The sequence below is a fragment of the Protopterus annectens genome, chromosome 10.part0 (genome assembly GCF_019279795.1).
Source record: "Protopterus annectens isolate FY-2018-M chromosome 10.part0, PAN1.0, whole genome shotgun sequence".
NCBI lineage: Eukaryota > Metazoa > Chordata > Ceratodontiformes > Protopteridae > Protopterus > Protopterus annectens.
The window spans coordinates 787,565,925-787,585,508 of NC_056744.1; positions in this window are offsets into that span (position 1 = coordinate 787,565,925).

Sequence of the window (19,584 nt, forward strand, 5' to 3'; positions counted from 1 at the left end):
TGTGGCATTTACACACATGGATAGCTGTCTAGGACTTCTGTTAACTTACATGTTTCCCCTCTTAATTTGAGTGCAATCTAACGCATATTTCAGACAAAGAGCAGACCACAACAATGACTCTTAATCTGAGTAGACCACAACTTTAACTGATGGTTGGAAACTATGCTACACAGCACTGTATGCTTACTTGCTTTAACTTGCTTTACCAGTTCAGATATGCACCGACACATTAGTAAAAATGTATGATATCCCAGGTATTTCATATATGACTGTTAAGACTGCAATATCTGCATTTACTTTATTTTATCATTAAGTTATGCATTACATTATTACTTTATTGATTTTCTTACATACTACAAGCATGCCTCATCCTGACTAAATGCCTTGCATTGGACTGGACATTGCAAACCCTGTCTTCTGCAGCTGTGGTAAGGAAACTGTTATGCATACCAGTTTTGCACAGATTCAGCTTGTATATTTATAAATTACCGGAAAACATACTTACATATCTGTGGGTTGTGCCCATCCCTTGCCTCTTGGATCCAGGTGCCCAAGGTTCCCCATTTCCTATGATACAGGTCATTGTAGTGGTGATGACATTGCTCACCAGTGCAGGGGATACCAGTTGCACTGGTTAGGTCCCTGGTCAATCTATTCCAGACCTCAGACTTACAGTTTGAGCCCTGGTAGTTGCCTAGCAAAAGCCGGGGTCCATGGCATTGTACCAGGAGTCCAGTGAAAACTCTGGACTCCTGCATACCCCACCTTTGTGTCATAAAGCACACACCTTCCCCCATGACAGCAGCCATATCCACAGTCAAGGTCAGGCTCCAAGGAATAATGTGATATTCCTACCTACTGGCCTTTAAATAGACTGCATTCCCAACCTTGCATGTCATGCTGTAACTTTCAAAAACACACCAAATAACTTACCATTGCACAAACTCCCACAAACTGTGTTTAAGCAAAACTTAACAACAAGCAAACTGGAAAAGGCCATTGACCATATTTAAGCACTGCTTAACATCGCACAGCTTTTCCAAATGTAATAATTATTTAATTTAAAATCAGCCAATGTTTCAGTCACCTGACACAGTTTCACAGCACTATATGCAAAAAGTATTACTACCCAGAACCTACTACACTGTAGGTCATGACTCAACCTATCTAGCCACTGGGATATTGAAGGGAACTCGTATATCTTCAGATATACTGCTATGGTACCTGTAAGTGTAGAGCAGCTTTGCTGCATGAGTTTGTGTGTTGCTAAGCACTGCACAACTACAACAACTGTATGGAATGTCTAATTCTTAAGTATGCCGCACTATGCTTAGCTAAATAACTCAGTGCATTGCACAAACAAGCACATAGATTTAAAAACAAAATTAAAATTGAATGCATCCAGTTTCTATTTTTAGATGTCTAGTGGATGTCAAATGCATGAGTGTGCAGTGCTAAGCATAGCTGAATAACACGGCGCATCAAGCAAATAAGCACATGAAAGTAAAAAAATATTAAAATTGAATGCATCCCGTTGTTGTATCCATCAGTCCTAAAATTTCATTTTTATGAGGTCTTAACTCACCAAGTTCTACAATTTCAGATCTCAGCCAGACAAAACAATTTTAAATAAAACAATTTTTGCAGGGGTTAGGTCCCCTTGCAACTCCCACATGATCTTTATATATACACCAATTATATGTTTGTACAAACGGGCGGCAATGGTGGTGCAGCGATTAGCGTTGCCGCCTCACAGCAAGAGGTTCTCCGGTTCAATCCTTGGCTGGGCTGCCTTCGGTGCGGAGTGTGCATGTTCTCCCTGTGGTCGGGTGGGTTTCCTCCGGGTGCTCCGGTTTCCTTCCACGTCCCCAAAGACATGCTGTAGGTGGATTGGACACTCTAAATTGGCCCTAGGCATGAGTGCATGTGTATGTGTGCCTTCTGTGGAAGGTTGGGTGCCGGGCTGGCAACTCAACACTGTAAAACTCCACTGCCAATCATGAGTGGACAGGTGATCCGCTGTGGCGACCCCTAACTGGGAAAAGCCGAAAGAAGAAGAAGAAGAATATGTTTGTACAAACACTGAAGAAAGGAGACATTCCAAAAACAAAATAAATCAGTATTACTGTAGAATTCAAAACTGCACTGGCAATGATTTGTTATGGGAAACAGCAATCAGGAAATTCAACATCAGAGAGATGAACTTGACCAAAAGGAACTTTCCCAACTTCTCAGTTAATGAGATGTAGGGAAGTCCATAAAAACTGACCTAAAAAAAATAGAGGTTCAACTTAACTCCCACCAGATGAGCCAAAGAGCTTTAACCTTGCATCTAATTAATACTACTTTGTATACTTACAATACCGTCTTCTGATTAATTCAACTCACACACTTATACTGACGGACAAAAAGTCCCTGTCTAAGCACTCCCAAATGAATGTTGCCACTACCAGCTGACATTGTACAGAGCTCAGAAAACGCCATTAACCCAGTGGTTCCCAAACTTTTTCGATGCTTGGCTCCCTTGCTAAATCCAGGTATTCCCAAGGTACCCCCCCCCCCCCCCGTGGCACTCATAAAGTGCATATTTCATCTATTTATTTATTTATTTGACATTTGTTTAACGAGGCTGCCTGACTGGACTAGGAGACCTGGGGAGAAAAGCTCAAAGTACAATAAAAAGACAATTACCAAAAAAAGTGTACATTCTGCTTAACAGCATAACACTGATCTGCTATGGTTGAGAGGTAAGCAAACCTAATGGCAACCTTATTAACTTTAAGTTTATAAGAGCAATATTTAAAATCTGTCCCTATTATTTGGCTCTGTCCAGCATACCTCTCAACTGTATAGATTTTTGTGGAATGTCCAGATTTTTGCCTCATATTTTTGGTCATTTTCTCATCAAATTGTTGTTTTCTGGCAAATCACTGGCAGATCATTGAGGTTAAAGTCAGAAAATAATGACAGACAGTTGAGTTTTATAGTTTATACCCTTCAGAAAATTCATGCTAATGCAAAACCTACATTTCTATCAACTTTCTAAGTTTGTGAGAGCAGCACTTAAAAGTGTCCCTATTTTATACTTTTGTACCCCCACTATTTTTGGCTTTGTCCAGATTTCTTGATTTAAGAGGGTGAGAGGAATGTGTCCAGTGGTATGGTACAGACTTACACAGACCTCATTGCTGCTGCTGCCAGGGATCACTCTCACTCTTCACACTCTCCCCCCATGACACACACACACACACACACACACACACACACACACACACACACACACACACACACACACACACACACACACACACACACACACACAGTCTCTTTTGCATTAATGCACACATTCACTCACACACATCGCTCTCACTCTTTTCAGATCTCTCACACAGTCATAGTCACTTCCTCATTCATACCTGCACTCACTCACACATCGTTCACTCTTAATCCCCCAATCACACCATACCTCTCAACCGCTTAAAAAATCTGGCCAAAGCCTAAAATAATGGGAGGACAAATAGGGACAGATTTTAAAAATTGCTCTTACAAACTTAGAAAGTTGATAGAATAATAGGTTTTGCATTAACATTAATTCTCTGAAGGATGTGGAGTGTTAAACTCAAATGTTTGTCATTATTTAATTACTTAAATCTTCAACTATTTGCCAGAAAAATACAGATTTTAGGAGGAGCACACCAAAAATATGAGGCAAAAATCTGAACATTCTGTGAAAATCTGTACAGTTGAGAGGTGTGAATACACATACACACACACACACACACACACACACACACACACACACACACACACACACACACACACACACACAGTCACTTCCTCATTCATACCTGCATTCACTCACACATCATTCACTCTCTCCCGATCAAACACACAGTCACTTCTTCATTCATACCTGCATTCACTAACACATCGCTCTCACTCTCTTCTGATCAAGCACACACACAGTCACTTCCTTACTCATACCTGCATTCACTCACACATCGCTCTCACTCTCTCCCGATCAAACACACACAATCACTTCCTCATTCATGCCTGCATTTACTCACACATCGCTCTCACTCTCTCCCGATCAAGCACACACACAGTCACTTCCTCATTCATACCTGCATTCACTCACACATCACACTCATTCTCTCCCGATCAAACACACACACAGTCACATCCTCATTCATACCTGCATTCACTCATACATCGCTCTCAATCTCTTCTGATCAAGCACACACACAGTCACTTCCTTACTCATACCTGCATTCACTCACACATCGCTCTCACTCTCTCCCAATCAAACACACACAATCACTTCCTCATTCATGCCTGCATTTACTCACACATCGCTCTAACTCTCTCCCGATCAAACACACACACAGTCACTTCCTCATTCATACCTGCATTCACTCACACATCACACTCATTCTCTCCCGATCAAACACACACACAGTCACATCCTCATTCATACCTGCATTCATTCACACATCGCTCTCACTGTCTGTCACACCCACACACCACACACCCACTTATGCATTCATTCACACATCTCTCTCACTGTCTGTCACACCCACATGCCGCACACCCACTTACGCATTCATTCATAGGTTCATAGGTTGGTACTGGGCTATCTGTCCGAAGGCATATATTAGCCCAGCCACGTTGTGCGGTATTCACCGCCCCTTTAGTAGTTCCCTAGACCCTTGTATTAGCAGCTAGTACCCTTTGCCCCTATCTAGTAGTGCTGTTGGTGTGATCCCCGGTGTGAACTTTCTGTTACTCATCCACCCATCAAGGTTCCTCTTGAAGAGTGATAGTGAGGGGCTCTGTCTTATGTAGATTGGGACCCTGTTCCATAGTAAGGGAAGTCTCTGCGAAGGGAATCTATCCCTCCAGCATGTTCTATTCATTGTTGTGTTGAGGTTTATATCCCTAGAGCATGTAGCTTGAGTAGATTTGGTTTTGCTAAGATGGAGCATGTTCAACAACTCTGGGTTGGACACGGCTCTGTACGTTAGACAGAGATCGCCTCTGAGAAAGCGGTATGCAACAGAGAACAGTCTTTGTTTTTTCAATTGTGCTGCATAGGGCAACTGTCTGAGGCCAGTAATCCTCTTGGTTAAGTACATCTGTGGTCTCTCCAGCTGCTGGAGATGTCTAGTCAGGTACATTCCAATTGGTGCATTGTACTCAATAATGGGTCTGATGAGGGAAGAGTAGAGGGGCACCATTACATCCTTAGATCTTGATGCGAACCCTTTTGTGATCAGATGGATCACATAGAAGGATTTTCTAACCACTTTGGCAACATGGTTATCAAAGGAAAGCTGACTATCTTACTTGGGTCTCTAGATCCCTTATTTCTTCTTCAGATTTCAGGGGATTACCTCCTATGTTGTAGTTTGCAGGTACTCTGTTTTTTCCAAAGGGGATTACTACGCATTTTTTTTGCATTTAGCTTTAGTCCATGGCTTTGACACCATGCATCAGTCTCATTTAGGCCCTTCTGGAGGATCTCCATGTCGGCCGGAGACTCTTTTATAGCACCCAGTTTGCAGTCGTCCACAAACTTAGTCAGCCACAGCCCTTCTGTGCTTGCCTGTACTTTTGAGAAGTATATGCCAAACAGGCGGGGCCCCAGGACAGAGCCCAGAGGCACACCACTCGTTACTGGTCTGGATTTGGACATAGATCCCGCTACTCTTACTTTATGGGATCTGTCTGAGAACCAGTTTACATCACTCTCGCTCTCCTGATCTCACACCCACATGCCACACACCCACTTATGTATTCATTCATACATCGCTCTCACTCTCCCTATCTTACACCCACATGCCACACATCCACTTACGCATTCATTCATACATCCCTCTCACTCTTCCAATCTCACACATACACACACACAGTCACTTCCTCATTCATACCTGCATTCATTCACACATTGCTCTCACTCTCCCACTCTCACTCATACACACACACAGCCACTTCCTCGTTCATACCTGCATTCATTCACACATCGCTCTCACTCTACCGATCTCACACACACACAGCCACTTCTTCATTCATTCCTGCATTCACTCACACATCGCTCTCACTCTCCCGATCTCACACATACACACACATAGCCACTTCTTCATTCATTCCTGCATTCACTTACACTCACCACGAACTAATAAGCTTAGCTGCTGCAAAACAAACCACAAACTGTTCATGGTTTATTTTGCAGTTAAGCTTATTAGTTCATGGCGCCCCTGTGAGGAAGCCGCAGCACCCAGGGCACTGCGGCGCACACTTTAGGAACCCCTGCATTAACCGACTGCTGCTTACAAACAATCATACTCTCTGTCTACAGAACCTCACATAATCTATCTTTCACCTGCTTACGGAAAATAAACTGTAGCCTGCCCATAGAAATAAATTAAAACCTAAGATACCCAAACACATAAAATAAGTTTACATATTAACATGATGGTTGAAGTAATATTATGCGCCCATTTATTGAAAAAAGTAACCTGCCATAGCACTCCTCCACGTCATGTGTAGAAATACTTCAGAATTAAAAAGGAAATCAAAACTCATCCAGTTAGAAAAAAGTGATTTGGTATTATACATAACTGTGCTATAGTCTAAACAGTTATGTTACCCACCAAGATACAAAAATAGGTGCCCACAACATGCATTGTGCCAATGGATTTGTGAGAGTAACTTGTATGGTATTTCCTTAGCAGAACATTTATATAACAGGGAACATATGCTGTATTGCAACCCTAAACAGCAAGTCTCTGAACATCGAAACAGGAAGGTCACAAATTTCATGTAGTTGTCATTTAACATCACTGGGGTTACTGATATTACACATTAACTGCATTATGAAATTAAAGAAAGGGGAGAAGGTGAGATTTACTTTTGTTTTCTACCTTCTTCCTCTTCTCTGAGTTTGTGCAACCTCTTATTCGGGAGTAGTAGAGATTTGAGAGTTACAGTTATGTGTAGTTATATATTTTGTGACCTTGGAAGTATCACTGTTTTGAGACTGTGACCACCCCAGGCTGATTCAGACATTTTAGTTTAGATTAAGCATCTGTTGACTAAATGACACAGAATTAATCTTAATGAATCTTTACATGACATCTAGAACCTAGATGATACAAATTCCTTTCATTTTCTTTCTTTCTTCCTTTCTTTCTTCTTAGCTCATTCCCTTTGGTCTTGCTATTTAAAGATACTCATGCTTACGCCGTTACACATACACACTTGTGCAAGAGTTTTATTACTTGTGTTGTACTTTGACCTAAGCACAGAAACACCTGCAGGTATTTTTTTTAAAGATGAAAAATCCTAAAGCAACATGGATATGTAAAATGGACTAAGTTTACTCCCATGTGCTGATGGCATAGAATTACACAAATTTCAGCCTCTAGGCTCAGGAGTACAGAAACAGAGATTTGCTCAGTTGCACAAGTCAGTTTGGGGTTCAGCTGAAAAATGAAATCAGTTTCACACGAGTATTGCATTTTATTTTCAACCAGATACTAGCCTTTGCCTCAAGATGTTCTACATATCAGAATGCGATTTGTAATAATCAGAACACATAGATGAGAACAGAGATGTATTGTGTTAATTTTCCCACAATGGGCATTCATTACAGTGTATGGCAAAATGAAGTAATACCATTTAAAGAAGTGATGCTTAAAACTGACTAAGCATTGAATAATACAAAAAGCACATCAGACATTTTCCTTTTTTTTTTTGTAAAACGTATTAACTCATGAAAAACTGAAATAACACTGAAATAACACTTTTTGTTAAAGTACCTCTTCAGGAGATTCAGTACATGCATACTTAATTACACTACCTAAACAGAATTTCTTGTAAAGAAAAATAAAAATTTAACTATTCCTTATATGAAGCATTATGACATCACTGAACAGGTGTCAGTCAGCACCCAGACATAACTTTTATAAACAATAAATAAATAATAATAATAATAATAATAATAATATATATATATATATATATATATATATATATATATATATATACATATATATATATATTTATTTAATGATAGAAGGGAATGTCTGATGAACAGTGACAGCAGACCAAGCACCAAAGCACTAAACAGCATATCCCACATATATCACTGCACCCATCAGTTATACTTTGTGTTTTATAAGAAAGTAAGCACTAACCTGGATTTCATGGTCCTTAGTTCTGGACTAGATTGCTACCACATTACCTATACAACCATATGCTGTGCATGAGCCTGCCACATGGGGTCCCTTTTTTTCTTTACACATGGGAATGTAATTAGTCATAGTAGGACTGGAACTGGAAGCCACAATAACAGTACTGGTCACTTCACCACCAGACTGGTGCATGGTCACCTTTTGCAGAATGCAGTATGTAGTAAACGTCCTGTATGCAGTAACTGGGTCATAATGAAGGGCACCATAAGACTCATCCAGGCACCTAAATTGACTCTTCAACATGCTAAAGACCCTTTTAATAGCAATATGGGTCTGGGACATGGCTTTACTGCAATTGTCTTAAGCATTTCCACTTGGATTTTTCACTGGTGTCATCAGCCTGAGGGAAAAAAAAGAGAGGAAAGGGGGAAGTCAAATCACAGAAAATGTAATTTAGTATTCAGCAATACACTGTATCATGAATACTTTCTTAAATAAAATAAAAAAGTAAAAAAGTATATTCTCCACTTACCAGCAAGATGACCACTGGGTATCCTTCCATGCAGGAAGATGTGGTAGACTGAGATAATGTGTCTGATATGGGAATCATGTGGACTGCTAGGATACTAAGAAGACAAGTTAGTTTTGCACAACCATGAATCACACAGTATCTGGTGGTAAATGGAATGGTAGCCCTTCCTACTGAGGTACTTCTCCCCCTGTGGACCAGATGGGGCTCTAAGTATAATGTTGGTGCAGTCTAAAGCAGCAAGCACCCCAGGTTAATGTGGCATTCCATTAAAGGTACACAGAGTCTGGGCTCTATCCTGAAGTGATATCAGGAAATAGATGTACTAATCCACATGTGCCAAGAGTTCATCCAGGAACTGCTAAAGTTTCCTCAAGGCACAAGCCTGTGAAATATTCATTGTGTGCCCAGTCTGTCTCTGGAATGTACCTGGGACAAGTATTAATGAGTCTATATATACCTTAGTATTCACAGGGATGGGAAGACCATGCATCCCCCCGTGTCCCTGTGGGAGCCATACATACTTTTTAAGACCCTCACAATAGTCCTATCCAGTCTGAACCTATCAAGAATTTCCTCATTATCAAAACTGTGATGAGTAATTCTCTGCCTATATCTCTGCCTTCTTTGGCAGGAAGCATCCCTGGGCTCAAGCAGCTTTGCCTCAGTGAAGAGAAGGAGCTCACACCAGGAAATAGCAAGAGACAGCATCTTCATGGATTGCAAAGCAGCTAGAAAAAGTGCAATTCCACCTTTTATTATAAATCTGTGGAGGGCATGGAAACAAATAAAATTATGACAATGAATTGTAAACAGGCAGGAGAACTTAGCATATGCATATTTATATAATTTCTCATTTATATCTCATTACTACATTAACGTAAGTTCATTGAGTCTATATTAGAACACCGGCAAAGCCGTTAATTGAACTGCCTAATCATCAAAAATGCTGGTGATAGAACTCAGTTTTGTGGGGGTCTGCACCCCCACACCCCCCACTAATTATATATACCAACTCCAAGATCGCACTACAGTGAGGAAGGGGCACATTTTTCAATCTTCACCATACACAATCTCACAAAACACACTTCTATCACCAGCATTTTCGATGATAAGGCCGTTCGATTAACGGCTTTGTCAGTGTTCTAATATAGACTCACGTTCATTTGCAGTCATCATATGTTACCTCTATCAATTGTGCCTTTGTTGAGGAAATGTGCAAACAGTGTGGATTGCCTTTGCATATTTGTGTAACACTAATAATACCACCCTCTGTTTCTGGTTTTCACTTGATTTCAACATGACAGCAGTTACATTCAGAACCTCCCTTACAGAATAATATTAGAACAGCCATCTTTACCTAATCAGGCAACACCTCCTTGTAAGTTACCTCAAATAAATTTTGGACACTTCAGTATTATATGAGGGAGATCTAGTTATTGCATACTAGATACACATAATTTTCCTTTACTGCTAACACCAATTCTAGATATTTAGATATTCCATGCTATATTATAAATTTAACTCTCATTTATGTTGAACATAATTCTCTGGCTTTCATGTCAAACAAATATATAATGTTGTTGTCCTTAATTATTAACTATGCATAGAATAATGACAAGGTATTGGAAAAAATATAATTTTCAATATCAATAGCCTAGAAATTTCCTGTGTTTTTTTTTATCTTTACACATGGGAATGTAATAAGCACTAAAGCTATTATTCTTAGCTAAATATGACTTCAAGAATGTATTACCATAAAGGAGGTCCCCATCCTACTAACTAAAGGGCTTGTTATAACTGCTTCCTGTTTCCAGCTGAGCTTTTCTTCCCATGTTACTACTTGTTCAGTGGGAATGTTATCTCTCTGCTTCATCTACTCAACATATGATATACGATGTACACAAACTTACCTTCTGAGTCAGCTTTAATTTTGTTCAATGATAAAATATTGATAAGGAAATATGAAGTCTTAAATACATTCCTTAATATTTTTCAGATTGCTCTAAATATTCCATCTCCCCTCCCCTCCTGTTGACCAAGTCTCTTCTCTGTCAACAACAGATGGTCGATTTTTTCCTTTAATCATGAGGAATAAAGAAGTAACGGTAATACCTACCCAAATTTAGCATACAGGGGACAAAGCTATTGATTTGCTGCAATCTTTGTGATACCTTCAGTAGTAATTTCTTGCAAATACGATGCCTAGGTATATAAGCAAAGTAGCAGTCTCCACCACTTGCCCTTTTAAATTTTCCTTGTTTTTCATATTTTCACACTGTAACTAATGGCCTTCTTTTTTTCCATATTTATCACAAGACTGTTTTGAAACACATTTCTCTAATCCAGTTATCTGCTTTAAATTTTCAGGTAGTCATTTGCATGTTACAGAACTGTTCAATTCTTATTGTTAGTCCTGGAATCACCTACTCCTATGGTATTCATCACCTCAAAACGACCATCATTCTATAATGAGAAGAACCATGGTACAAGAATACAGCCTTACCTTATTCCTTTAGAAATACCAAAATTCTTTCCCTAGAAGTTTTAAAACTCAGCTATACATGTGAAATGTCTGTGGTATCCCTTTTTTATTTTCTATTTATCTATATCACTCTATATCAAATGTATCTTTATAATCACCAAGTGTATACGCCAACCATAAAACAGAATAATCACTTTCACTTGATAATGACTAGCACTCAAGTAACAAGACCTTCACCATAATGTATTCGGCATGGACAGTGAGAACGAATTTGTCTATCTCACATAATGAACTTTCAAATGATGCCCCTTTATAATATAAATTTAATTATGAAAATATGTTTAACAAGTGACAATGATTCATTTCTCCATTACAGTGAATCACAAACAATTTGTAATTTTGCTTCTACTACCCTACCTTAACAGACGTTGCCTGTGATTAATTGGTACATCAATTGTTTAAAGATGACAATCATGGTACTATACTTTAGTTAGCTTACCACTCTAAATGTACTTAAATGTTTTTTATGAGGTGTGCTTAGATTCTGAAGAAGTCCTATACTATAATCTGATGAAAGCACTTAATCTTTCCTTTTTTGTGCAATAAAAGTTTTTGCCTTTACGGTGTTCTTGTCCTGGAAGCCTACAGGATTGGTTTTGTGTCGTGTTAGCATACCACTCTCTCAAACCCTTCTCTATTTCGATCAGCTCATCATTCTCAGTGAGAGGCCTACTTCCTCAGGTGGCAACTAAGGTAACGAGGCCTGAATGACAGATAGATGAAAGTACTTTAATTTAATTATCTTACTATTCTGTCAACCCTTCTTTATTTTGATTAAATCGTCTTTCTTATTGATGGGCCAGTTTTCTTAGGTGGCAGGCAAGGCAAAATGCCTGACTGGCAGAGAGGACAAAGCAATTTATTTTGGTTACCTTGCTAATCTCTCTTTCCTTCTTTACTTTAATTAGCTTCCATTTTCTCAATGACAGAACTATTTCTGTGGGTGCAACTCAGGTAAATGTAGCTCTATACCTAGGTTGCAGGTACATCCTTGGATGACACCCAAGCAAACCTCATGGTCCCATATAATGTACTATGTCTTTGTAGTTTTACCCTAGATCTCTACTCTTGCCCCATAATTACATTTCTTCTCTCATTTTTACTCTTACTAGATACGCTTCCTGTTTAATAATACCATCCTCAAGATAAACTGCAATATACAATTAATTGCCCAAATAATCTTTTATAAGCAGCTTACACCAATAGTGATGCATACACCAATAGTGATGCATTTAACAAGGAAATAGTTTCTAACTCAAGTCATACTATCACATTGATCTGCAATGTCTCATGAAAGGCTAATAACTAAGCTAGATTATGTTTTCTTACAAATATTCTAGTCTGGTGATATCTATCTGAATACTGGACCCCCATCACAATTCAGACATCCACATCACAAAGACAGACCTTAAATAGCATGCATCAGTATTGTTATTATAAATAACAAATGGCCCATACTTGAAACATGATTCAATTAAAAAAGAACTCCACATGCTAGCAATTACAGAAATGTGACTCAAGGATGATTTCTTCCCATTATACTGCATTACTTCCAGATATCACAAACATAACAAAAGACAATGTCTCTGATGATAAAAGCCCAAATGGGTTCTACTGTCACTATTATTGGGAAAACATAGACAACTCAACCTTGCCTGTGCTTGTGTTCCTTCCCCATCCTCCATTACAGGAATATACAATGTTATGGAGTAAATACTTGATACCTTACTACTTCTATATATACACTTTTGTTTTTTTTGTTTTCTACTTGCTTATCTCTTTTTAATTTTTAGCCCCATTTCCAACTATCTTTCTTTGTCCCATACTGCTTTGCACTATACCTCAAGGATCCAGCCTTGGCACATTACTATTTAATGTCTTCATCAATAACTTACATAAAATGCTCTTGTGACAACACTCTAATCCAATATGCAGATGATTCCACTAAAATCTGTGTATCAGACACATTAAGTTACCTACAACACATAACACAACAAGCTTTCTCTTCCATAGAAACATGGCTCTCCAACACTGAACTCCTACTGAACCCCCCCACCAAAAAAAAAAAACAAAGCTCCTTCTGTTTATCCACAAATCCCATTGACCCAATAAAACAAACTTCAAGATATTTTCAGCCAAAAATACTGAAACTGAATTGCTTCAGCATAACAAACTGCAATTTGTGACAATTGATGATAATCTCAAGTTTGACCTACACATACAAAACAGTATACAAAGCACTAAAAACTAGGCGTCCTATACAGGAATAAAAACATCTCACAGCAGCTACCAAATTTACCCTGGCCAAAACCTACCTCTTGCCCTCACTGTTATATGGGGCCCCAATTCTAACTAACTTACAGACCCCCTAAGAAAAAAAGTAGAAAGCTGCCATAATAAAATTGCCAGATTTGCCATAAACACAACCCCTCTACCTCATCACTGTAAAGCTCTACATTCCCTAAGATGCCTTGAACTCCCCCTCCACCTCCAATACATGCAGCTTACTATGGTATACAAAATCATCCACAGCCCACTAGCTTATCCTGCTCTTAATCCATTAATCAACTTTTATATCCCAAATAAACATCTCAGATCTGAAGACAAACATCTCACAACTTTTAAACCTAACAAAACCCCAGGCCTAAGCCTTTACTCCTGCTCTGTGGCAAAACTATGGCACTCCCTTCCTTTAACAATCAAAACTGCTACTAACCTGCACTCCTTCAAAACCTCTATAAGAGAATACTTCAGCAAAGCTTGGATTTGCTCCCGTATGTGCCCAGGCTGTGGTACTCTTATACCTTTTTCTACTTGTACTGTCTCTATCCCCACTACTAACTTACCCTACCCTCCCTTCCTCTACACATACTTCCCTGAGGTTACACTCATAGTTTTCCACATCTATTCCTACTATCCCCTCCATCACACCCTACCCTTTTCTACTCGTATTATCCTACGCCTTCACCAGTATAATCTGTTACCATATTTTATGACCTCTATAATATTAATAATTGTTATGATAATCATCTATTATGTAAATAATGCTGCATCTTTCTATTATCAGGCTTTCCATATACTTTATGCCTGAACACAATGACTTTATTATGTGTGTTGAGTTTTTATTCTGACAAACTAATGTGTTGTTTTCATATTTGTGCTTGAATGGTATGACTTTATTATGTCTGTCTAGTTTTTCATTCTGTTAACAATATGTACCTGGCGTTTTTCTCCCCAGACCTCCACTGAAAATGGGTACCTCATGACCCAGTCAGACTTTCTCAGTAAACAAATGCCAAATAAATAAACAAACAAACAAATAAATAAATAAATAGATTTTCCCATCAGAGTTCCCAAAAATCTGATTATGTGAGGCAACTTCAATAGAAATATCTCAAGACCAAAAGCTACACGAATGGATAAATGCTTACTACAGCTGGGCTTAAACCAAATAGTTGAGCAAACAACTAGATCAAATACTCTCTTAGGCTATCCCTCAAACCTTCCGCTCTTTATAACTAATATAGCCCTTAGATGTATATAGTTAGAGGATCTTCCTGATAACCTCAGTTATCATTGCCCCATAAACTCGTATTGGACATACAAGACATCAAAATTCCATCCCAAATAATTTTAGGAAGACTTATCACAAAATCAAAGCAAAATACTCTAAACACTATGGTTAAAACAATAAATTAGACATCTCTGTTCTCTGAAAATAATCTAGATATTGCACTTTAATTCCTATTTACACCCCGTCGCAAGTTCAAAACTCAATTTTCCCTCTTGTAAAATTAATTAGAAGTCAGTCATGACCCAGGATAACTAAATAGTTAATTTAAATTAAATTAAATTAATGACATATAAAGATACTTCTTGGAAACTTTGAAAGCAAGACCCAGCTAATGGTTTATACCACCAAAACTATTTACAACTCAAAAAGAGTGCCAGAATTAGTCATGTGCCATAAAAATAAAAACAAAAGGAAAAGCCTCTTTGTTTGAAGTAATCCACTGTTATATTCTTGTAGGTATTTTGCAGGCATGCAGCTAACCAGAGTAGAATGTACACATTCTCAAAATCAAGCAATGAAAACTCGAAGCAATCATTCTCTGAGCTTTAAGTTGTTTAGTTTATTTAAAGTAATTAGCACTTCCCTTTATCAGACTTCATCAGATACAATATCTCTTTCTTTCATGTACCATAAAACAAAAACTCTCTTCCTCTCCAAAGGATTTCTGTCAAGGTATAAATCAATTACACAACCAAGACAATGTTTCTTTCTTTCATGTACCATAAAACAAAAATTCTCTTCCTCTCCAAAGGATTTATGTCAAGCTATAAATCAATTACACAACCAAGACAAAAATGTGGTTTGTAATGTTCATGGTGATTTCTTCTGCACAAATTATAAAAACGTTATGGTTGACACAGTGCAACACTTTTGTAACCCTTTTCACAACCTACAAGCTACACACAATGACATTCCTTCTCACCTATACCCATTAGATGAATACTGTGTCACCTTCTATTTTAGACAAATTATAATGAAAGAAACTAAGCAACTTCTTTTAAAAATTAACACTAGCTCAGGTATTACATTTAGCTTCTTACATCCGGCATTTCCAAAAGTGTCAGCACCACTTATAGCATAACCCCTTACTTCTTTAACCTTTCTCATCCGACCATCACAGTCCCCTCACTATTCAAACATTCTGTCATTATCACCTACCTAAACTTTTTATACCAAAAGACTGCAAGGACTGCAAACTCATTTCAAAATGGTTCCTCTGGCAAAAAATGTTTGAGAAAATTTGATATAAACAACTATTTGACACTACTAAAAGCTTTGGTCAATTCTGTGACCAACAACACTGGATTTCCATAATACTTTCAGTACCAGGAGCACTCCATATCCTGCCACATATGCTATATATTCCCATATGAATGACACACTCAAACAGGAGATCTCTTTATTGATCTCACTCAAAAAAACTGAAACAGTGAATCATGAACAAGGACTATACAAACTTAATAGAGTCGGTCTTGGAGAATATACAGTACAGCTGTTCAAAAGCTACCTGGAAAACAGACCTTTTTCAGGTCTATGCATGCAAGTCAAACTCAGACACTGGTTTACTCAACATAGGACTATGGCAAGAATTACCATTTGGCCAGTTGCTATTCTTCCTTCTTATAAATTACATCACCATGGATGCGACTCAACTCAATATGATTATGTACGCAGATGACATCTTATTGTTTTGTCTCCTGCAAAAGCAGTCTAGACAAACTGCGAACAACTCTTCATTGATCCTAATACAATTAGCCTAATGCCATTTGGTGGCCATCAACAATTCACAACTTTCCTCAAGTTGTAATCAAAGACCACTCTAACAATAATATGCCCAATGTCACACAGAAAGTACCTAGGGATCATATTCAACCTCATTCACTCCTTTACTGACCACACTGTATCTGTTGTTATTAAAACTCTAAATTAATTAGAGTTTTGCTATCACATTTTCAATAACTTAGCATTCAATAGTAAGAAGCATCTTCGTGCCCACACTAGAGTATGGGCTCCCCCTATTATTATTCAGCTGAGCCATAAACTACAAGTAACAGAGAATGTAATCTACTGATTTGTTTTACTACCTATCACTCTGAATTCATAAGCAGATTCAAATGGCTTCCAGTCCATGTCAGTTCATTATTCGTACTAGGCACTATGATTTATAAAATAGCCCACCTTTGACTCTACCCTCACTAAGTACAACATTAGCCATTAAAAACATCTTACTCCCTTAGAGAGTCTAATAAATATGGGATTACCATTCTCGGGCCATGTTTTAAAACTGTTATACATGCTACCATTCTCAGAACATGTTTTAAAACAGTTATAGATGTTACCATTCTCAGAACATGTTTTAAAACTGTTACAGGCATTACCATTCTCAGGCCATATTTTAAAACTGTTGTAGGTGTTACTATTCTTATACCATGTTTTAAAACTGTTTTGGGTTTTTCCATTCTCAGGTCATGTTTTAAAACTGTTATAGGTGTTACTATTCTCATACCATGTTTTAAAAGTGTTACAGGTGTTAGTATTGTTATACCTATTTTTAAAACTCTTATAGATGTTTCCACTCTCAGGCCATGTTTTAAAACTGCTATAGCTGTTGCTATTCTTATGCCATGTTTTTTAAACTGTTATAGGTGTTTCCTCTCTTAGGACTGGGACATGTTTCAAAACTGTTATAGATGTTATCATTCTCAAGCCATGTTTCAAAAGTGTTATAGTTGTTAACTATTCTTATGTTATGTTTTAAAACTGTTAAAGATGTTAGTATTGTTTTACCTATTTTTAAAACTCTTATAGATGTATCCACTCTCAGGCCATGTTTTAAAACTGTTATAGTTCTTACTGTTTTATATCATGTTTTAAAAATGTTATAGGTGTTATTATTTTTATATCATATTTTAAAACTGTTATTGGTCTTACTATTGTTATACCATGTTTTAAATTTGTTATAGGCTTTACCTTTCTCGGGCCATGTTTTAAAACTATTATACGTGTTGGTATTATACTACAATGTTTTAAAATGGTCATAGGCATTACCATTCTCAGGACATGCTTTAAAACTGTTATAGGTGTTAGCTATTCTCATGCCATGTTTTAAAATTGTTTTAGGCATTTCCACTCTCAGGTGATGTTTTAAAATTAAACCGAAAAAGTACACCAAGGCACCAAAAATCACCAAGAAGTCCACAGGTACCCTGAATATGGAACTGAGACTCCACGCAGTAGTGCAAAAACACAAGTTTATTCAGCAAGCAAGACACACATTAATGCTGTACACACACTACATTTTTGTTTCAGTTATTTCTTCAGATGTGGGCTGAATCCTATCAGATTGCTTTTATAATGCCTCCAATACAAAAATTCCATCAATTAACCTTTTTCCTTTCTTGTCTTTTACACTTTATGTCTCATTTGTTATTTCCCTCTCTCTCTCCCTATGCACTAGTGTGTAGTGCATAAGGAAAGAGAGGGAAATAACAAATGTGACAAAGTAGAAAAGACAAGAAAGGAAAAAGGTTAATTGATGGAATTTTTGTATTGGAGGCATTATAATCTGATAGGATTCAGTCCACATCTGAAGAAATAACTGAAACAAAAATGTAGTGTGTGTACAGCATTAATGTGTGTCTTGCTTGCTGAATAAACTTGTGTTTTTGCACTACTGCGTGGAGTCTCAGTTCCATATTCAGGGTACCTGTGAACTTCTTCTTGATGTTTTAAAATTGTTATAGGTGTTACTATTTTTTATATCATATTTTAAAACTGTTATAGGCGTTACCATTCTCAGGTCATGTTTTAAAACTCTTATAGATATTCCTTTTCTTATACCATGTTTTAAAACTGTTATAGGTGTTACCATTTTCAGGCCATGTTTTAAAACTGTTATAGATGTTTCCATTCTCAGGCCATGTTTTATAACTCTTACAGGTGTTACTGTTTTTATATCACTTTTTAAAACTGTTATAGGTGTTACCATTCTTGGGCCATGTTTTAAAAATGTTTTAGGTGTTTAATCTCAGGTCACGTTTTAAAACTGTTCTAGCTGTTACTATTTTTATATCATGTTTTAAACTGTTATTGATGTTAGCATTCTCAGGTCATGTTTTAAAACTGCTATAGGAATATATATGAATATGTATAATATGAATTATGAACTGGTGTTGATAATGGGTGACTTGAATGCACATATTGAGAGAGACAGAACAGGATATGAGGACTGCCTGGGTCCACATGGGTGGGGCAACAAGAATAAAGAAGGAGAGGCCATTCTAGACTTCTGTCTAGTAACTGGCTTGATCCAACAAGTGTTTCAGAAAGAGAGACAGTCATAAGATCACATCCAAGAGTGGCCAACATGCAACTCAGGTAGACTTCCTCCTAGTAAGGAAAAGGCACTGGGAATGTATCTGTGATTGCAAAATCATCCCCAATGAAACAGTCAGCCCACAGCATAAACCACTGGTTGCCACAATCAGTTGCAAGCAGTGGTCAGAGAAGGCTCTAAGGTCAACAGAGACCAGGCTGAAAACCTAGAAGTTGACTGAAGAGAAAATACAACAGTTCAAGGAATTATTCAGGGCTCTAGTACCCCAAGAAGAGGAGGAAATAAGCGGAGTTGAAGAAGAATGGCGGCGCCTCAAAACACCATGTGTGAGGACTACAGAACAGATATATGGCTGAGTCAGGTATGGAAATAAGGTACATAAGGAAAGCTGGTGGTGGAATGCAG